At 35.0% G+C, this 23310-nt stretch overlaps 1 pseudogene; it reads left to right on the plus strand.

Moving 5' to 3' along the window:
- Positions 1-867: 867 nt before the first annotated feature.
- The window catches only part of LOC124095222 (large ribosomal subunit protein uL30-like), a 51129-nt pseudogene continuing 28686 nt past the window's right edge, over positions 868-23310 (plus strand).

Consider the following 23310-nt stretch of genomic DNA (forward strand, 5'->3'; position numbering starts at 1 on the left):
GTTCAGACTGGCTCTAGTCTTACTATCTGAAGTTAGACACATCACACACTCCTGAGTGTTTCTGTGTACTCATCGGTAAAGTGAAGAGATAGCAGTATTGACCTCATAGGACTGTGTGGTTATATGAATTAATCTAAGCAAATTACACAGCATAGTTGCAGATGTGGGGCAAGCAGTACCTAAATCTTAGTTCTCTTGTGATCATTTTTGTCATTATTGACATTACATAATGTTTTAATCTCTTCTTATGTATAAAGTGTTCTAGATTCATACCTATTTCATATTTTGGTACAATGGTTGATGATACTTTAAAAATTGTTGATTTCAATTGTTTTTTGTTATCTATTATTATAAGTTGATTTAATATTTTTACCTTGTATCCTGTAACTTTGCTAAACTCAATTATAGTTTTAGGAATTTACCTATAGATTCTTTGAGGCTTTCCCCTTTGACAATCATATCCTTTGTGAATGGTTTTTCTTCTTTCCAAATCTGTATGTTGTTTATTTGTGTTAGTTGCCTTTTGCACTTGTTAGGATGTCTAGAATCGTGTTGAATAAGAGTGTGACAGTCGATATTTTTGCCTTGTTTTGATCTTACCATGTTTGGTGTAGGTACTATAGAGAAGCCCTTAGTGATGTTAAGAATGGCCTCTAATTCTTACTCTGCTGAAAATGTCATGTATGGATGTTGACTTTGGCATTTTTTAAATACTTAATAACGTGATCATTTATTTTTTTCTACTCTAGTGTCTAATATATGAAATCATAGAGATCTTCAAATATTCTACCAGCCCTGGATTCTCAACATAAATCCAATTTAGTCATGATATTTGGTTCTTGTTTTGTGTTGCTGAATTTGATTTCCTAAGGTTATTGAAGAGGTTTGTATTTGTATAGATTAACAAAATTTGTCTGATGTTTTCTTTTGTCATCTTTGGTGAATTGTCTTATTATGATATGCTGGCCTTATAAAATAAGTTGGGGAGCTTTGCCCTCTTGTCTAAATTCTGGAAGTGATTGTGTTAGAATTTCCATAATTTCATTATTATTATTATTATTATTATTATTGGGATTGAACCCAAGGGAGCTTCACCACTGACCCACATCCCCAACCCTTTTAAAAATATTTTATTTAGAGACAGGGTCTTGCTGAATTTATTAGGGCCTTGCTAATTTGCTGAGGCTGGGTTTGAACTCATGATCCTCCTGCTGAGATACTACCACACCCACTCTTCCATAAGTGTTTTTAACAACTCATCAATTACACCACCTATCCATGAAAGAACTTTTTTAAACCGGGAAGAATTTTAACTACAGTTTTAATTAATGTTATAGGGATAGGTGTATTCTGATTATGCATTTCTTTTTGAGTGAGGTTTTTTGTTTTGTTTTGTTTTTATGTACTTAATGTCTTTGATGGAACTGGCTCATTTCATCTAAGTTGTCTAGTTTCTGTGCATGATACTATCCTTAGCACTCTCTTATTATTCTATTAATGTCAGTAGTACCTGTAGTGGTATTCTTACTTTCATTCTTGACATTGATAATTTTTTATGTTCTTTATTTTTTATGGACCCTTTGAATAGCCAGGTTTGGTTTGATGATAATTATGATGATGATAATTTTATATTTCACTGTTTTATGTTTTTTTTATTATTTTCTTGCCTCTGCCTGATTTGGGTTTCTTTTCTTTGTTTCTTTGTTTCTCTCTCTCTCTCTCTTTCTTTCTTTCTTTCTTTCTTCATTTTTGCCTATCTTTTCTTTCTGGTTTCCTAAAATAGGAACTTAATGTTTTTTGTTACTCTTCTTTTCCCCCCAATACAATAATTTAATTCTGTAGTCCTTTCTCTATAAGCTTCTTTAAGTTAATTCATAAAAAATATTTTTGCAGATATTCGTTCTTTATCTTGAATAAAGAAAAGCATGGCGTAGCCCCAATTTGGGAGGATTACAACTTTTCAGTTTTCTAAGGATAATTTTTAAAGGAAATGTCACACTAGATCTTTTATTATGTCATTTCACTGTTGTAGTTAGATACTTGATGATTTCTGACAGTCTTCTGACACATAACTCAGAAAGACAAGGAAGAGTGGCTATTATATGTCAAAACCATTTACAATATTTTTTTTCCAAAGGCAAATCCAATGGATTATTGTAATAGTAGAAACAAAGTCCTCCTCCACATGTGGCAACTCTTTTGTCATATATAAACATGTTTCTAGAAAAGTCTTCTCTAGAGGATCTAAGATGGTGGGCCAGGAGGAGGCAGCATTCTGTGTCGCTCTGTGACCTGTGTCTCCACTAGTGGGAATACTCCTTTGCTGAGAGTGATAGGGGACCCCTCCACAGCTGATCCTATGCAGGAATCACAGCCACTGTGGCACGTGGGGTCTTGGGCTTCAGCATTAGAAAAGAACTCCTGACTCCCAACTACTCGCCCATGCAGGTCTTGCAAGTCCCTTGGCCGGAATTCCCATGAAGGACACTCAGCCACTACCCATGTGCAGGAACTCCTGCCACCACTCCCATATGGATCCCCATCTACTAACATGGGGGTCCCCAGTCACCTCTATCTTGGGACTCAGCAGCTACTGCCATAGTTCCCTACTCATGGTAGCCTGTCTGCACCTGGGGCAATCACAGTCTCTGAAGGAAGCTGACAGCTGCACCACCACCGCATGCTACAGAGCTCATCTCTGAATGCATCACACAACCCAGCACACCCCACCACTGGAAGTAGCAACCTCCATCTTGGATCACCTCCATCACCATCACCATCATTAGTCAGGCAACTAACAATTTGGAACACTGGATAACCAGGTGATGTATAGGAACCCTACAGGGGCACTATAAGCCTATAGGTAAAAATGGTAATGCCTCAGATCCATAGAGCTAGAAAGGAAGACACACAAGCAACATGAAAAGACAAGGGAAAATAGTGCCCCAAACAAGTCAAGATATCACATTATTAGAATCCATGGCCAGAACAGCATATGAAATTATAGAGAAGGAGTTCAGGATGTACATAATTAGAATGTTCTGTGATTAAAGGATGATATAAGAGAGCAAATACAGGCAGCAAAATATCATTTCCACAAGAAGCTACATAAGCAAATACAGGAAGCAAAAGATTACTTCAATAGGGAGAAAGAGGTTCTGAAGAAAAACCAAACAGAAATCCTTGAAATGAAAGAAACAATAAACCAAGTTAAAAGCTCAATTGAAAGAATCACCAACAGATTAGATAACTTGGAAGAAAGGACCTCAGACAATGAAGACAAAATATATAATCTTGAAAAGAATGTAGACCACACAGCAAAAATGGTAAGAAAACATGAGCAGAACATTCAAGAAATATGGCACAGCATGAAAAGACCAAATTTATGAGTTATTGGGATAGAGGAAGGCATATAGAGTTTCAAACCAAAGGAATGAACAATCTATTCAATGAAATAATATTGGAAAATTTCTCAAAAATGAAGAACAAATTGGAAAAACCAAATTCAAGAGGCTTACAGGACACCAAATGTACAAAAATCACAACAGATCCACACCAAGTCACATTACAATGAAAATGCCTAACATAAAGAATAAGGAGAGAAAAAAAAGCCACGAGAGAAAGGAATCAAATTACATATAGTGGGAAACCAATTAGGTTACATGCAGATTTTTCAACCCAAACTCTGAAAGCTAGAATATCCTGGAACAACATATATCAAGGTCTGAAAGAAAATGGATGCCAACCAAGAATTTGTATCCAGCAAAATTAAGCTTCACATTTTATGATAAAATAAAAACCTTCCATGATAAACAAAAGTTGAAAGGATTTACAGCTAGAAAACCTGCACTAGAGAACATCTTTGGCAAAATATTCTATGAAGAGGAAATTAATATCAGCAGAGGGAGGTATTGCACTAAAGGAAAAGCTAATCAACCTAGTCAAAAGGAAAAACCTAGTCAAATTAAATAACAAAAATGGCTGGGAATACAAATAACACCTCAATAATAACCCTGTATGTTAATGGCCTAAATTCACCAATCAAAAGACATAGCTAGCTGATTGGATCAAAAAAGGATGCACAATATGCTGCTTCCAAGTGACTCATCTCATAGGAAAAGACATATCCAGACTGAAGGTGAAAGGTTGTGAAAACTCATACCATTCTCATAGACTGTGGAATCAAGCAGGACTTTCCATCCTTTTATCAAATAAAGTAGACTATAAGTTAAAGTTAATGAAAAGAAGGACAAAGAAGGACATTTCATACTGCTCAAGGGAACCATACACCAAAAAGACATAACAGTTATAAATATATATGCCCCAAACAATGGAGCATCTATGTTCATCAAAAAAAAAAAAATTCTTCTCAAGTTCAAGAGTCAAATTGACCACAACACAATAATTCTGGGTGACTTTAACATACCTCTTTCACCACTTTGTAGATTGTCTAAACAAAAGCTGAACAAAAGTGACCTGATCTGCTTCAATTAGTCTAAACAAATTATGTTTGTATACCCTTTAGCTTTACTTGATTGCAGACATTCTTGTTTTTTTTTTTGTATGTTACTGAGGAAAATAAACACATATCATATTTTCAAAAAAAGTTATAGAACTCAATAATACATCAATAACTTAGACTTAACAGACATATATAGAATATTTCATCCTTCAACAAGTGAATACACTTTCTTCTCAGCAGCACATGGATCCTTTGCTAACATAGACCATATAATTTGCCACAAAGCAAATACACAGATACAAATACACAGATACAAAAACGTAGAGATACTACCCTGCATTCTATCATATCACAATGGAATGAAATTAGAAATCAATGATAAAATAAAAAATACCCCAACAACTGGAGACTAAATGATATGCTACTGAATGAACAATGGGTTGCAAAAGACATCAAAGAGGAGATTAAAAAATTCTTAGAGGTAAATAAGAACACAGATGCAACATATCAAAATCACTGGGATGCTATGAAGGCAGTACTAAGAGGAAAGTACATTGCATGGAGTTCATTTCTTAAAAGAAGAAAAAATCAACAAATAAATAACCTAATACTATATCTCAAAGCCTAGTAAAAGAAGAACAAATCAACACCAAAAGCAGTAGAAGACAGGAAATAATTAAAATCAGAGCTGAAATCAATTAAATTAAAATAAAAGAAATAATTGAAAAAATTGACAAAACAAAAAGTTGATTCTCTGATAAAATAAATAAAATTGACAAATCTTTAACCATGCTAACAAAGAGGAGAGAAAAAACTCAAATCACTGACATATGTGATGAAAAAGGAAATATCACAACAGACACTACAGAAGTACAGAAGATAATTAGAAATTACATTGAAAACTTGCACTCTAGTAAAATAGAGAATATTGAAGGCATTGACAAATTTCTAAAGGCATATGAGTTGCCCAAGATTCAGGTTGATATACACAATTTAAACAGATCAATTTCAAGCAAGGAAATAGAATACACTATCAGAAGTCTACCAACCAAGAAAAGCCCAGGACCAGATGGATACACAGCTGAGTTCTACAAGACCTATAAAGAAGACTTAATACCTATACTCTACAAATTATTTTGTGAAATAGAAAAATAAAGAGCACTTCCAAACTCATTCTATGAGGCCAATATCACCCTGATTCCAAAACCAAGAAAAGACACCACAAAGGAAGAAAACTTCAGACCAATATCACTAATGAACATAGATGCAAAAATTCTAATAAAATTCTGTCAAATCAAATACAAAAACATATCAAAAAGATAGTGCACCACAATCAAGTGGGGTTTATTCCAGGGATGCAAGGTTGGTTCAACATATGGAAATCAATAAACATAATTAATCACATCAATATGCATGAAGATAAGAATCATATGATCATCTCAATTGATGCAGAAAAAGCATTCAACAAAATACACCCATACATGTTCAAAACACTAGAAAAACTAGGGATAACAGGAACATATCTCAACATCTTAAAAGCTGTCTATGTTAAGCCACAGGCCAGCATCATTCCAAATGGAGAAAAACTGAAAGCATTCCCTCTAAAAACTGGAACAAGACAGGGATGCCCTCTTTCACCACTTCTATTTAACATAGTTCTTAAAACACTAGCCAGAGAAATTAGACAGATGAAAGAAATTAAAGGAATATGGTTAGGAAAAGAAGAACTCAAGTTAGCACTATTTGCTGATGATATAATTCTATCCCTAGAAGACCCAAAAAAATTCACCAGAAAACTTCTAGAACTAGTAAATAAATTTATCAAAATAGCAGGATACAAAATCAACACCTGTAAATCGAAGGCATTTCTGTATATCAGTGACAAATTCTCTAAAAGGGAAATGAGAAAACCACTCCATTTACAATAGCTTCAAAAAAATAAATAAAGTAAAATAGTTGTGAATCAACCGAATGAAAGAGATGAAAGACCTCTACAACAAAAACTACAGAATGCTTAAGAATGAAATTAAAGAACACCTTAGAATATGGAAAGATCTTCCTTGTCCTTGGATAGGCAGAATTAATGTCAAAATGACCATACTACCAAAAGCACTATACAGATTTAATGTAATTCTGATCAAAATCCCAATGGCATCCCTCATAGAAATAGAAAAAGCAGTCATGAAATTCATCTGAAAATATAAGAGACAAAGAATAGCTAAAGCAATCCTTAGCAAGAAGAGTGAAGCAGGTGGCATCACTATACCAGACTTTAAACTATACTACAGAGCAGTAATAAGAAAAACAGAATGGTATTGGCACCAAAATAGACTTGTATACCAATGGTCCAGAGTAGAGGACACAGAAAGTAACTCACAGAATTACAGTTATCTTATATTAGACAAAGGTGCCAAAAATATACATTGGAGAAAAGACAATGTCTTCAACAAATGGTGCTGGGAAAACTGGAAATCCATATGCAACAAAATGAAATTAAACCCCTATCTCTCACCATGCACAATACTTAAAGTGGATCAAAGATCTAGGAATTAAACCAGAGACACTGTGCCTATAAGAAGAAAAAGTAGGTCCAAATCTCCATCATGTTGGATTAGGCCCCAACATCCTTAATAAGACTCCTATAGCACAAGAATTAAAATCAAGAATCAATAAATGGGATTGATTCAAACTAAAAAGCTTCTTCTCAGCAAAAGAAACAATCAGTGAGGTGATTTTTGAGAGAAAATTTTTACCACATGCACATCAAATAGAGCATTAATCTCTAGGGTCTATAAAGAACTCAAAAGTGTAATGGGAGCCACTTTAGGAAACACTCTAAGTCCAAATTCAGATCAATGAGAGCTTTATTTACCTGGCCAGGGACTGTCACCATAGAGACTGAAGCTCTGTGGGAGAACAGCAATTTCCTGGCCTATATCCTGGGAACTTAAAGATGAAAACCACAACACAGGGATTTCCTTAGCATCATGCAAGTAAGCCAATCACAGAAATTAGCCTGGAATTTTCCAGTTAGCAAGCAAGCCAGTACAGAAGCTAGAAAAAAAGATAATCACATTTGCAATTCAGTTAACCACATTCCAAAGTTCAAGCAGGTGATAGACAACTGTATCCTGAGTTTGAGCAGGGGTTGGCTGGGGCAAGAATCTATCTCAAAGTCATGTAGACCCATAAGTACATTCAAACCCAGGATGTAGCTCACAATGACCACCACTGAATCCTGAGTATGGTACAATTTGTGGGGTACAAAGTACAAAAAACAATTTTTATAAGAAAACAGCTTTTTTTTTAATAGAAGGCAGCAAAATGGAGTCTTCGGCTTGTCTATGACGGTTCTTTCTTTATAATTTTCTTATCTCATTTATAAAAATCTTATATCTATAATCTAAATTTTTAGTAATCTATAACCTATAACTTAGATTCTTATTGATTGTATTTGTCAGTTCATACCACAACAAAAGATAAACACCAATAAAACAAATAGCACAATCAATATATGGGCTAAGTAACTGAAAGACACCTCTCAGAAGATGGTATACAATCAATCAAAAAATACATGAAAAATTGTTAAACATTTCTAGCAATTAGAGAAATGCAAATCAAAACCACTCTAAGATTTCATCTCACTCTAGTCAGAATATCAGTTTATGAGAATAGAAACAACAATAAGTGTTGGCAAGGATATGGGGGAAAAGGTTCACTTATACATTGCTGGTATTACAAATTGGTTCAGCCAATATGGAAAGCAGTATGGAGATTCCTTGGAAAGCTGGGAATGGAACCACCTTTTGACCCAGCTATTCCTCTTCTTGGTCTATACCCAAATGACTTAAAAACAGCATACTACAGAGACACAGCCACATCAATGTTTATAGCAGCACAATTCACATAAGCTAAATTGTGGAACCAACCTAGATGCCCTTCAGTAGATAAATGGATAAAGAAACTGTGGTATATATACACCATAGGATATTACTCAGCAATTAAAGAGAATAAAATCATGGCATTTGCAGGTAAATGGATGGAGTTGGAGAATATAATGCTAAGTGAAGTTAGCCAATCCCCAAAACCAAATGCTGGATGTTTTCTCTGATATAAGGAGGCTGATTCACACTGGGTTTGGGAGGAGGAGCATGGGAGAAGTAGACAAACTCTAGATAGAGTAAAGGGAGTGGTAGGGAAAGTGAGGGGGCATGGGAGTAAAAAATGATGGTGGAATAAGATGGATATCATTTTCCTAAGTACATGTAAGAAGACACGAATGGTGTGAATATACTTTATGTACAACCACCGATATGGAAAATTGTGCTCTATACGTGTAATAAGAATTGTAATGCATTCTTCTGTCATATATAACAAATTAGAATTTAAAAAAAAAAACAGAAAATTCTTCTCTATGCAACCGATAACAGTCTGTTCAACTCTGGGACCATTTGCAATGCTCTTCTGCCACCTTCCCCAGTTGCTACAGTTATTTACAGCTATTAAATATTTTCATGATTGTACTCAAATTGGCTTGATAGAGCTGAGGAAGTGTGAAGTCTGAAACCAAGAACTTGGAAGGGTTGGTATCTTCTAGAGGCTCTGAGGGAGAAACAATCCATGTGCCTGTCTTAGCTTCCTAGTTGTTGGAAATTGCTGGAGTTCCTGGAATATAGGGGCATCACTCCAATCTCTGCCTTCATTTTTATATCACCTTCTTTTGTGTATTTCATCTGTGTCTCCATGGCCATCTTGTGAATTTTACTATTTTTTATCTTTGTTTTCATTTGATTCAAAGTGTTTTCTAAATTTCATATATTAAGGAGATTTATCTGACACTATTTTGCTATTGATGTCTAGTTTAATTCTGTGAAGGTAATTGTTAATTCTGTTAAGGTAATTGAAGTATTTTTGTATTTATTATATTCACTATTCTATTTATTTATTTATTTATTTTCTGCTTATGTTTTTAGGCTTATTTTCTTTCACCATTGTTTAGATGTATCATTTTTTTCTCATTCTAGTTTTACAGTTCTTTCAAGATGTTTATTCTCTTAATTCTTTTTGCTCTTTGATATTTGAAGACCTGAAAATGTTTTAATTAAGGCCATCATTCCCTTTCCAATCTTGGAAATTATGTCATCTAGACTTAACCTCTATGGAGAGTTCCAAAAATTTTAACCAATTAAGCATTATAATTATAACGGAGTTATACAAACTTTTTTGTTTATTCTTATTACATTTTTGATCACTTAATTTATTCCCAATTCATTCCAGAATCCAAGAGTTTGCTTCAGGGGTCATTTTTTCTTCCTTGTGTTTATCCTTTACTATTCAGTGAGAATCGATAGGTCATTATTGGAGTTTTCAAAGGTACCCATATTCTGAAAATTCAAAAAGGGTTACTCTATAAATATAAGTGGAACAACATTCCCATTACTTGTGAGACAGACTATGTGATGGTGGGTAGAGGTACTGTCCTTAGAAGGGCTGAACAGAGCATATGCATTCTGTGGGCAGCTTACTCCCAAATATAAAGAGGGATATCCTGTAAAGTTGTTTTTCATAGTTGAATTTGTTTGAATTAAGAGGAAAAGAGGGGACTAGAGTTACACTAATTCATTTCCCTTAAGATGAAGCTATCATGACTGATATATGGCAAGTGAGGAAGTAGTGTCTCTCTTTAATAGCAATAAGCCCTTTCTGTTCTTATTTAGTTAAATTACCTTTAGTTCCTTTTGGTTTTAGGGTGGTTATCTTGAGAATGGAACTTGAGATGATGGCTCTTTTTGCTCAGTATGTGGAAGATGATTTTGCTACTGTCTCATCTACAACCCACTTGTGTCAGGGCAATGGGGTAGGTGACAATCAGGCCAAAGAAAGTGCCTGGAGACAGCATGGGAGCTATAGGGTTTATTGGGAAAGTTTAAGAGATCAGTAACTGTTCAGTGGGAACAGGCTGACATATAGCCCTCTGTCCCTCAAGAATCCTAGCCCTCTCTTCTTCATGGTGTTCTGTCCACTGGAGGCTGCTCAATGAGTGACACATATTCTTTCCACAGCACCCTCATTTCCACACCCACCCTGTTGTAGGGCATGAGACCGGCCAGGGAGCTGAGGCAGCAAGGCAGTCCTTTCTCACTGGTTCTTATAAACATGCCAAAAAGAGACATGTCTTCACAGTATCAGGCACTAGGAAGGATACAAAGTAGGAAAAGGGGACACTTCGAGGGAGAGAGTGGGTCCTCTTAGAGAGAAGGATGGCATGCCCTTCCTGCCCTCCAGTTTTATTGGGGTTCCAGGAGGTTTCTGACGTCCCATCCAGGAGGAACCTAGACTTCTGACCAACAGCATAGGAACTATGTGTAGTACCTTGGGGACAGGATGGAATACTGCTCATAGAGTGGAAGTTTTTAAGGAAATTGAGTCTCCCTGTTTACCTCTCAAATTCCAGCCCCCTTAAATGGTTTATTACCATTTGAATAGCCCTCAGCATGCTTTCTTTAGGAGGGTCTTGATGTTTTTGTTGCCAGGAGGATACCAGGCCACCTGGTAAGGTGTAAACTTATCTTAAAACTGTAGCTTTTTTGACTTAGATGCCCTTATGGCTGTGGGAGGCTTTAACATTCCAAACCCCCATCTTCTAGGTGCTTATGGCTGTCACCATAAGGCTCCCTGTGGTTTTCAGTGGCCCTTCATTGTCCTTGCTCTGCTCACTCATTCATGGCTGACTAGCTACCTAACATCCCCAGTCAGAGAAGGATTTATTTTATATGTCACATAGTCTGCAGTAGCAGTGATGTCATCAGCAATAGCTTGATTAATTAGCTTGAATAACCAGTATCATAAATAGCAACTGTAATGAAGCCCATGCAAGAAAGTAGCTTTCTAAAGATACACCAATTTCCCCTAGTTACCAGTGTGCTCAAGAGAAAGCCAGTGTCCTTTAAGTTAATATGTATCTGGACTTTCAGCTTGGCCTTATTCTCATCATTCCCTTCCTTAACTTGGCTAGGTTTTGGGGAACAGAGAGGGGATTTTCAGGGACATGGTGTTTTACTATCTCCTTTTACTTGAGGGATGATGAAACCATTATGTTGAATAGGTTATCAGATTGAGTTTATATGCAGGTAAATGGTATTTTTCCTTGAGCTACATTTAGAATTTCCTTCTCGTCTTGCATGGCTTGCCCTTGAAATGTTGTGGAGGTTTAAGTAGAAGGAAATACTTTGGAGTTTTTAACAAAAATACATGTCTTTCTAAAATTCAGCCATTGTCAATTAAAATATTACCCATTTCTCTTTCTTTTTTAAAAAAAAATGTAAATTGGCAAATGATAGTTGTATATATATAGGGTGCAAAGTGATATTATTATTTATGAATATGATGTAGGGTGATTCTGTCAGATCAGGCGGGGGAGGCTTTATTGAGATATCTCCCAGGTGGAACTCTATCAGACCCACAGAGGGGACAGGGGAAGGGTCTGAAAAGAAACCGCGTGGAAGCTCGATCAGACTGGACTTTTATGGGGCTTACAGCAGGAAGGGAAGGGCTTGGGACAGGAAAAGGTGTTTCTAGGGTCCCTTGCCCCCTTGAAGTTGGTCAGAGGAGTTGGCTGAACTCCAGGATTGGCCAGGATTCTGGCAATCCGCTGGCATCTGATTGATGTTCTTTTCCGGCATGGGCTGCTTTGTTCTAAGTTGCCACTAAGTGGCCACCAAGTCGCTGCCACCGACCTAACAGATTCAATCAAGGTAATTAACATATCTATCATCTCAAGTACCTATCATTATTTTTTTGTAGGGAGAACATTTAAATAAACTGTTAGCAAATTTTGAAAAGTACAATAAACTATCATTTACTGTATTCACTACACTGTGCAATAGAGCTACAAAAAGAAGAAGAAGAAAAAAGAACCTGTTTGTGTGAGAATTCGTGTCTTTTGACCATTATCTTCTATGGAGAACTGGCTGTTCTCTGCTCTGAATTACACCATAATGCATAGAAAGCAGTTTTAAGGCTGTACCGAAACCTAGTTACTCCATTTTGTAAAGTAGAGTTTGCCAAAAGCTGCTCCATTTTGACTTTAAGTGCTGAGGTGGAATGTCTCTACACCTCATTTGTAGAAGTAAATGATGACCATCCACCTGGCATAATAATAAGGCACAAACTGACAAATATATTAATCATGCTAATAAAAATGACTACCAGGAAATTTATCAAATTAATCAGAAGCACATGGGTTTGTGGGTGTATCACACTCAAATTGGAAAAACCAGCCTATGAACTTATCAATATCAGATTACCAAATAACACAATGCCCTCACATGTGAGATCCATTAAAGGACAGGCACTCTGAGACTGGACATGGCAGCACCCTGACTCTATCACTTGGTCACTCATCATGAGTCTTCCCTGAGAAAATTACCACATGACAAACCCCCAGATTGCTGGTCTTGGGCTTTGGCAGAGCATAGTTTCTCCTGCCTGTGATGACCTTGGAAGTCCTACTCCAAGCTAACATCTCAGGCTGACACTCCAAGCTGACACTTGTGAAACTGCCATTCCTTTGGATCTTGGCCTAGAATAAGCTCTGGCTTGTTGACAGCTCTGTGCCTTGAACAAGTTCTTTGACTGTTTGGCAATCTTATCTGACCAAGCTACAGTGATTCTTTGCATTCTCATATCTGCTCTTTGCCTCTCCTTACAGTTCAATCTCCTGAACCTTGTGACTGCCTTGACTTTTCTTAGTCTTTCTGTAATGCATGTGTATGTGTGTGTGTGTGTGTGTGTGTGTGTGTATATATATATTTATAATTGTAAAATCTGATGTGTAACTTGAGTGTGTTATAAATATTAAAAATTTAAATCGGAATAAAATAACCTATGATTATCTGGCTGTGACAACCAGGCGATCCACAGTATTCAGTGAACTGCCACTGATATAAGTGGTGTAGTCTATGAGTTTATTCAATAAATTCTGACACTGTGGAAAGACACAAATGTGTTTGATCTGTGTTAATCACAGCACGTTCACAACAATTCCCCGTTTTCCTTGTCCCCCATCATAACATACCACTTTCTGCTTCTTTGAATTCCACTGATTTCAATTCCACATGTGAGAATATGAAGTATTTGTCTTTCTGTGGCTGGCTTATTTCACTTCCCATGATGTTCTCAAATTATACCCATGTAGTTGTAAATGACAAAATTTCCTTCATCTTAAAGGATAAAACTATTCTGTGTATATAAACCATATTTCTTTAACCACTTCTCTGTTAATTGTTGATTCCATGGCTTGGTTATTACAAATAGTGCTGCAATGAAAATGGGGCTCTAGGCATCTCTTTGACAAAATATTTTCAAATCTTTTAGCTAAATACCCAGGGGTGAGACTGCTGAGTCATATGTAATTCTGTTTTTAGTTTTTTGGGGAACATTCATACAGATTTCTATAATGGCTGAATTAATTAACATATGTTTTTCTACATCCTAGCTGGTTTGTGTTATCTTTCATCTTTTTGATAATAGTCATTCTGACAGATGTAAAATAAGATATTATTTTATTTTAATTTGCATTTTTTGATTATTAGTGATGCTGGGCATTTAAAAAATATATCTGTGCACCCTTTGTAAGTCTTCTTTGAGAAAAATCTATTCATGTCCCTAACCAGTTTTTAAGGTTTTTTTTTTTTTTTTTTTTTTTGTTGTTGTTTTTCTTGCTATAGAGTTATTTTCATTGCTTATGTATTTTGGATATTGATACCAAATCAGATGTATGACATGTGAATACTCTGTACCAATTCATAGGTTGTCCTTTCTCACAGTAAATTATTTTCTTTGATTAGAAGAAACTTTTTAGTTGGATGCAATTCCACTTGTCTATTTTTGCTTTTGTTCATGTGTTTTGGGGGTTATAACCAAAATCACCGCCAAGACCAATGGCAGGTTTTCTTCTAATAGTTTTTCTTTTTCTAGTGTTAGATTTAAATATCTAATATTTAATTTTTTTTGGAATATGATGTGAGTTAATTTTTTTTTGGAATATGATGTGAGATGAGGGTCTGATTTCAGACTATCTTTTTCCTTTTGTATATTCTTGTCATCTTTGTTGAAGTCCAATTTACCATTCATGGTAAGTATATTTCTGGGCTCTCTTTTATTTCATTGACTGATGTATTTATCTTTTTTTTTTTTTTTTTGCTAGTACCATGCTGTTTTAATTTGCAAAGTTTTGTGGTGTAATTTGAAATCAGGTAGCAGAATGATTTTAGTTTTGTTGTTTTTCCTCAAGATTACCTTGCCAATTTGTTGTTGTTGTTGTGTGTGTGTATGTCTCTGTGTGGGGGGGAATTCCAAGTAAATATTAGTATATTTTTCTACTTATCTGAAAAATAACATTAAAATTTTGAAAACAATTGTGTTGAGTCTATAGATCACTTTGGTACAGGTAGTTTAACATTACTAAATTTTCCATTATAATAAAATGAGATATCTTTTGATTTATTTGTGCCTTATTCAATTTCTTTCATTGATATTATAGAGTTGATAATTTTTATGATGCAAGAATATTGAATTTTGTTAATTTCTTTTCTGCATCTAATGAGATGAACATACGCTTTTTTCTTCATTCTTATTAATGTGATGTGTCCCATTTATTGCTTTGTGTATATTGAACCATCTTCCATCCTAGAGGTAAATCCCACTTGATCATGATGAAGGATACTTTTAATTTGCTGTTGATTTTAGTTTTCCAGTATTTTCTTAAGAATTTTTACATTTATGATGTTAAAGTATATTGACTTATAATTTTATTTTTTTGTGTTGTCCTTGTATGGTTTTGGTATTAGGTGTGTGCTGGATTTTTAAAAAAGAGTTTGGAAGTACTTCCTCCTCTTCAATTTTTTTTTTGTAGGAGTTTGAGAAGGATTAATATTAGTTCTTCTTAAAGTGTTTTATAAAATTCAGTCAGATTGCCATCAAGATGCTTTTTGATGGTGGGCTTTTTATTATTTATTCAATCTTCTTACTCATTATTAGTCTGTTCAGATTTCCTGTTTCTTCCTGATTCAGTCTTGATAGGTTGTATTTAATTAAGAATTTATCTATTTCTTCTAGATCATCCAATCTGATGGATGTAAGTGTTCATAGTAGTCTTTTATGATCCTTCATATTTCTTGTGCTATCAGTTGTCATCTCTTTTTTTTATTACATTATGAGCCTTCTCTATTATTTTCTTAGTTTAAGTTTTTTAAAGTTTTAAAATCTTTTTAAAAACTCAAGTCTCAGTGTTGTTAATCTTTGCATTATTTTTCCAGTTTCTATTTTATTTATTTCTACTTTGATCTTATTCTTTCCTTCCTTCTGCTAAAATAGGTTTATTTTCCTCATTTTTAGTTCCTTGAATAGCAATATTAAATTAAGATACTTCTTTATTGATTTAGATCTTTTTTTAAAAAATAATTATTTCTATTTTTTTATTTTGATGTATATGTTTATTGCTACAAACTTTCCTCTTGGAACTGCTTTTACTTTATTCTATAACTTTTGATATATTATGTTTTTATTTTTATTTTCTTAAGATGCTATTTAATTTGTTCATTGATCCATCATAAATGCAAATTTTATTAAATTTTTATTAAATGCCATTTTAAATTAAATTTAATTTGTTCATTGATCCATTGGTTGGTAGTTCCAAATTTGTTTAATTTCTATGTATTTGTGAGTTTGTTGAAACTCCTCTTATTATTTATTTCAAGATGAATAACACTGTGGTAAAAAAGATACTTGATGTACTTTCAATCTTTCTTATTTTTCTGACTTTTGTCTGATGTAAGTATAGCTACCTACCCCCAATGTTTTCTGATTTTATTTGCTTGTAATATCTTTTTTCATTCCTCCACTTTTTGTCTATGTGTGTCCTTAAAAGTGAGGTGAGTCTTTATAAGCAGAAAACAGTTGGGACTTAATTTTCTTATTTATTCTGTCACTCTATGTCTTTTTATTGGTAAAGTGTATCCATTTACATTCAAGGCAGTTATTTAGAGGTAAGGACTAGTGTTATTATGTTAAGTTTTCTGATTGTTTTGTAGGTACTTTCTCTTTTACCATCTTCCTTTGTGGCCTGATGTTTTTCTATAGTAGCATGTTTCGACTTTGTTCTTTTTTTATGTTTTGTGGATACCTTAGGATCACTTAGAATGTCTTGTATTTGTAACAGTTTATTCCAAGCTGGTAACAACTTAAGTTGGATTGCATAAAACAATGCTACAGTCTTAAGTCCCACATTTTGTTTTTAAATGTCAGAATTTATAACATGTTTTTAATGTGTATCATTTGAAAATTCATTTTTATTTACAGTTTTTATTAATAGCTTTGTCTTTTAATTCTGATAATACCAATAAAATTGCTTTACATACATATTACAGCCATAGAATACTCTAAATACAGCTCTGTTTTACTTATACATTAGATTTTTTGTGTTTAGTAATTAGTGGCCCTTTGTTTCTGCTTAAAGAAAGCCCTTTAGCAATTTCTATAGGGCAAGACCAGTGGTAATGAACTGTGTTAGCTTTTTTTTTTTTTTTTTTTCAATCTGGAAAAGTTTTTATTTCTTCCTCATTTCTAAAAGGCAGCTTTGCTGGATAAATTATTTTTGGTTGGCATTTTTCCTTCAGGACTCAGAATATATCATCCAATTTTCTCCTGGACTGCAGGGTTTCTGCTAAGTAATCCTCTGATAGACATATTGGAGACTTTCATTATTTACTATAGCCTGTTCATCTGGAAGGGCCTGCTATTGATGACCCCAGACAGACAGAACTTTTTGTGAATTTTCTAATTGTCTGGAATATTTCCTTGGCTCTGATGTAAGGTGTGGCTGTTGGATGGGCTATGTTGTCTGGAAAGACCACTGTCTGGGTTCTGCTGTCAAGGGACCTATTGACTGGGTATAGGTGATGACTTCTGGTCAGGCTGTGATGGATTCATTTGGCTGGGAAATTCCACTATTTGGGATCTGCAGTTGGGCAATACTGTATTCTGAGATCTTATTTTAACCAGTGGCTCAAAATGGTTGAAATTCTTCTTACATTTCTGAAGGCAACCAGTTCAGCTTTGCACGGAGGCTATGAAGTTGGCCTGTATCTCAGCTGGCAGGAACACAGAGGTACCACCAAGATTCATTCACTGGTCAACATGACCTTTCACAACTTTCTTCGTTTCTATTTGACCATGGGCTGTGTATGTGTGCCATTTCCCACAATATCTCCCATATGGTGATGCCAGACTGGACTTCTTGAGAATGCTAAGGAATCTGTATATCTGCCTCCAGTTCTCTTTATCCCCTCCAGTTCTCTTTATACACTACACTCCCAGGGAAAACTTTTTGCCTATTGTATTGACTCAAAGAAGGATGGCATCTTTCCTATGCTTCTAATTCAGTTTACATTTAGTTCTTTGGATTTCCCATGTGTCCTAGTCTTATTTTCAAGGATTGAGGTTTTCAAAGAAATACTCTTGTCCCTGATGTGATGTGAGGCCTGAGATTATTTCCTCTAATTTGCTAATTTGGAAAAGCTTACTCCTCATTTCTCACAGCAAATCTCCATTTCTTTTCACCTTTCCTTCATACTTCTTATACCTCTCTGCTTCTGTGTTAAATTTGATGCAAATTTTCCCATTTAACTTCCTGCTTATTAAACTTATCTTTAATTGTATTGAATCAGTTATAAACTTCTTTATATGTATTTAAATTTCACTGTATATAATGCATATATATGTGATACTTCACACATATAACGATTTATGATACATAACACAAAATATAATACATATATAAATTCTAAATATTTGTTTTTATGATTCTGGCCATTTGGGTATTTAGATTGCCTTTACTGTGTGTGAATCTTCAATTTGATAGCTCATTGTAAATGACTCATCTTAATTCCACTTGACATTGGCTGGCTGTAGCTTTTTTCTCTACATTTCATCTCCTCAGAACAACCTGATTTCTTCATAAAATATGGCTGAATTCCAAGAGAGATTATCCCAAGAGAAGGTGGAAGTTTCCAGGTTTGTAAGGTCTAGATTCAGAAATTTGTAGAGCGTCTCTTCTATTGATATTGCATTGGTCAGGCAATCAGAACTCGATTTCTAAAGAGAAATTTTACCTATCTCTCAAAGAGAACAGTGGTAAAAAAAAAAAAAAAATTGGGGGACATGTTTCAAGCCTCACAGAAAATCAGAGAAATATAGAATAAAGAAGTTATTTTTAGAAACTTTAAATTGTTTAAAAAAAACAGTACTAGTTGTTGGGCATATTAATTTTGGGGGATCACATTAGGTCAGGTACATAAGTAGTGTTAGTCATAATTCATCTTTGCCAGAATGCCCCCACTTTTGTTTTTGACACATTCTATAATTCTTGAAACACAAATGTTTAGACATTTGTTATAAAAATATTTTACTTTCATTTTATTGAAAACATTTCAGCCATCTCTACAAACTCAGTGAATGTTTGCTGATTAGTTGAAGAAATATCAATAAGAATGGTACAATATTAACTTTGAAAAGACAGGTCTATTGTTGATTTAGTAGAAAATGGCAATAAATATACTTTGACAATAAAGTTCAGTTTTTTAATGAAATACACATAATATTTTCTACAAACTTGCCACTGGAACTATTTGATATTTAAGAGTACTATTGAAACTTTTAGGGGCACAGTTTCTCATAAGCTAACATTTTAAGGTCTAAGAATGAATTATTTTTATATCCAGATGAACTTTTCAAGTTTCATTCTTGTCTGCCTACTTCTACATCCAAGTCTTTTTCAGTTGAGAGTTAAAGTACTAAATTTCATCTTGGGCTTCATGTTTTCAGTAGATTTAAAGATGGTTTTACAGTTGTCCTGCTGACAGGGGCTTCAGAGACACAATTACAGAAAGTCAGGCAATCTGTTATATGATCCGGGAAAGCAAAACAGGGCTTTGGTGCAATTCAAAGCTGAGCATCCTGAAAAGAGCTTTCTAGAAATGACTCATAAATAGTTTCCAACAGGGCTCCAGTTAAATGATGACAAAAATCTTTTAAGTCCCAAATATGTGCAAATGAATCCAAATTTGGCTTTGCATTATGATTTGTCCTTCTATTTGATTCATTTTCAAAGTCAGTATAGTGTCATCATTGTTTCTTTCAGAAGTAGCGAACACATCCAAACTTGGACATATGGAATTATTGTGCTTCTGGTGGACGAATTAATCCCCCCAAAGCCTGAAAACTTAAAAGCCAAACTTTTGGCATCTTTTCAGCTAGACTCTGAGGCATCAGACTAAGTGGATCTTAATTTAAATGCATGGATATAAATCTGTTTGTGCATATTATAAATTATTGGTGAGCAGTGCATGGAAAGCAGTCTGAATTGTCCATTGAAATCTCTATTCAGGTATTTGGAATGAAGTTCTATGACTTGTTATGTGTTCAATGTCTAAGTGCTTATTTTTCATGGGAAAGGAATAGGCTAACCTAACCAGGTAGAAAATTATTTTGCAGACACACTGATAGATGACTATTTCTCCTTGTACAATGACACCACTATTTCGGTATTGTCCTGTATGAAGTGTAATTTAGCCTCTTTCACTGTAATCCCCTTACATAATATTTTGCTGATCTAATATCTAAAATTGATCATGTTTAAAATGAAACTTGTCCTTCTCATTTTTCAATCTTTTCATTAATCTGGGACACTTGGAGACTGGTTTTGACACTTTTTTCCCCTTTCTTTCCACTTATGCATCCCAAATTCTTTTTACTTTGCCTTGGATGTTTTTTGAATTCTGTCATCCAGTCTTTTTTCTGCTTCCGACCTAGTTCAGCCTGGTCCTTTCTTTTGCTTGGACCAAAGCAATAGTTTTGTTTTTTTTTTTTTTGCATATCTTCTGGCTTCTGAATTTTTTTGCAGTTTTTCAATATGTCCTTCCCACTGTGGTTAGCTGTTAGATTTTTAAAAATTCAAGTCTGATGATGTCATTCCTTTATTTATAAAGTCATTATAATCTCGTATTGCATACCTCAGAGTAAAATCCAAGTTACACTGGCAAGCCCAGTCTTTCCATCCCTACTTCCTGCCACTTTTGTCAATAGACCATCCCAAGCAAATTATTTGTAGTTTGTTATGTATTTGTGATTTGGCTCATAGTCAGTCCTCTATTCAGTATAATATTTCTCCTATTTCCTGTTCTCATTTTTCAAGTTCAAACTTCACTACTACGTCTTTTCAAAGTCTTAGGTAAAACAAAGCTATTTTACTTTTATCTTTGTTCTTTCAATATTCTTAGTATTCTATTTCCATATAGCATGAACAATATTATCTAACATTATCAGGTACTTCCTATTTGACTACCATGGCAATCTATTTCTACAGATAAAGAAAATGAGGCAAAACGAGTTTAAAGTCACACGATAATACATGTCAAGGCTGATTTTGAAATTAAAAGACTAGATATTTAGGAAGTAGGACTTGACAGAGCAAGAAATTGAACTGTGATGCATTTGCAGCAATACTGCAGCTCATCCCATGGGGATCTCTGGGGTTAATATGGCTCTGAAGAGCCATCTCATCTAACACAACTGAACCGGGCACTGGCAATTGCATTGGTTAACATATACTGTCAACTGTGAAAAAGAGTCAACTGGAACAAGATATCTACCATCAAGGATGGGCCATCAATAGCTAACACTGCTGGTCCCTGGGGAAATTAAGACCTCAGACACTCCCAGGGCTCATGGTGACCTTCATAATACTTAGTCTTTCTATCATGTCTCTTCCTTTTATGCCATATGGTCGATTGATGAAGATCCACTTTATTTCCTACTACTTGTCTAGAAATTATACATTCAATATTTTTAGTGGTTAGCCTTACATTTTTGATATGCATACTTGATTTATTGTGTTTGAAGTTAATCTCTACTCCTTTTGTCCTCCCAGTTGACATAGGAATCTCGGTATACTTTAAATCAGATCACCTTCTATCAACTCTTATAATATCATTGTTCAGCACTTTTACTATGTTTTTCTACACTTAGCTTTTTATGATTACTGTTGTGTTGTACAGATTTTCTAACATGCTTATCATTCCTTAGTTCCTGCATCTCACTCCCTTCTCTGGGTTCAAATTCCTTAAATGTTTCTTTTTATAGTTCTTTTAGCAATTAAGTGCAAATTTTCTCTGTATCTTCTCTTATCTCAGATTCTTTTGTCTCACCCTTAAATGTTCACTTAGTAGGTTGTTGAATTCTAGGTGGGCAGTTATTTATTTTCAGCACTTTGAGCCCATCATTCTGTTTTTCTTGACTTCTACTGTCACCTTGGAGGAGTTTTTAGCTGAGATCAGTTCCTGAAGAGGGACTCAGCAGATAGCCATAAGCTCCAGCTCCGACATTTCAAGTAGCTGGGAAAACAAGTGCCTCAGTTCAGAAAGAGGAATCTTGGTGGTGTGCCAGACCGTCCACCATAGTTAACTAATTGTTTTAAAAAGGAGAAAAGTAGGGAAGGAAACAGATGAAGAAAACCTAATTAATTGGTTCATATTAAAGATAGACCTTTCATGACTCTGAAAAGGCTCTCTGCCAGTATTCTTTAACTCAGTGGCCAAATATACTAATTATTTAATCTTATTTTTATGTCTTGGAAAGTCAGATATCATTTTCTCCCTTGTTTCTAATGCCTACACCAGGCCCCAAAGTAGCATTGTAATTATTTATTTACATTGTGATTTAGTATGTTATGCTCGAATTCGGGACCCCCAAAAGACCACCAGAGACCAAGATTGATGTAAACAGCAAAGAGGTGTTTATTGTGAGCTAGCTCGGTCCTCTGCGCGGGCACACACAGCAACTGGTGATGCTGAGAGGCCCCGAGCCCAGGGTTTGCAGCAGTTTTATACATTCTTTGGAGAAGGCAGGGACTTCACATACATCATAGCATCTCTTAGCAAATCATCACACACCGCAGGAAAATCAAATAACAACACTAAAACATGATTAGCACATTCACTGGTGGGAACAAGTTGGGTAGGGGTGATTGGTCAGTACAAAAGGGGTATTCATTTGAACTGATTGGTTTAAGCCAAGAGGGGTGTACGTGCTGAACTACATGGTTTCCCAACATATTATCAACCACCATAAACTACTGGGAGGGTCATCTGGCATCCCAGGTATTTCCCTGTCTCATGCTGATTGGTGGCTGCTAGGGAGTTGCTATGGATCCCCACTGAGTCAGGGACACCTGGCGCAGCAGATCTCTCCTGTTATTTGTAGATAAACAACTTAGCAGGGTGGGAATGTGCCTAGGAGTGCTCTGTGGGTCTTTCCAAGGACAAAGGCCATGTCCCTTCCTTGGACAGGCTTTGCTCTGAGGTAGAGGCTGGTTTTTCAAGTAGAGGGTAAATTTTATTTTCATATGGACTCAAGTTGGGAAGCCTAATGGTAACATTTGTAACTCCATTAAACTGAGACAGATTTAGACTTTAAGGAGAAAAGCAGAAGCATTACTAATCTGTGAAAATTGGACAAGTTCAGCAAACTCAGTTAATTATTCCTTTCAGTCCAGGAAATTTCTTTGGAAATATTGGAATCTCATTACTTCTGTGAAGCAGAATGGGAGGAAATTCTTTGTTATATAGAGTCTATTTCAAAATTATACCCCCTGTTTTCAAAAAGAAAATCTGAGCTCACTTTTATGAACATGAGAATAGTTTTCTGAAAATAGGAATTAAACTGAGTGAATGAAAATGATCAATTAATGTAAAACAATTTACACAAATATCTACTCCACAGCTTGACACAGT

The sequence above is a fragment of the Marmota monax genome, unplaced genomic scaffold (genome assembly GCF_021218885.2).
Source record: "Marmota monax isolate L192 unplaced genomic scaffold, Marmota_monax_Labrador192_F-V1.1 WCK01_AAM20220418_F8-fsc00066, whole genome shotgun sequence".
Classification (NCBI taxonomy): domain Eukaryota; kingdom Metazoa; phylum Chordata; class Mammalia; order Rodentia; family Sciuridae; genus Marmota; species Marmota monax.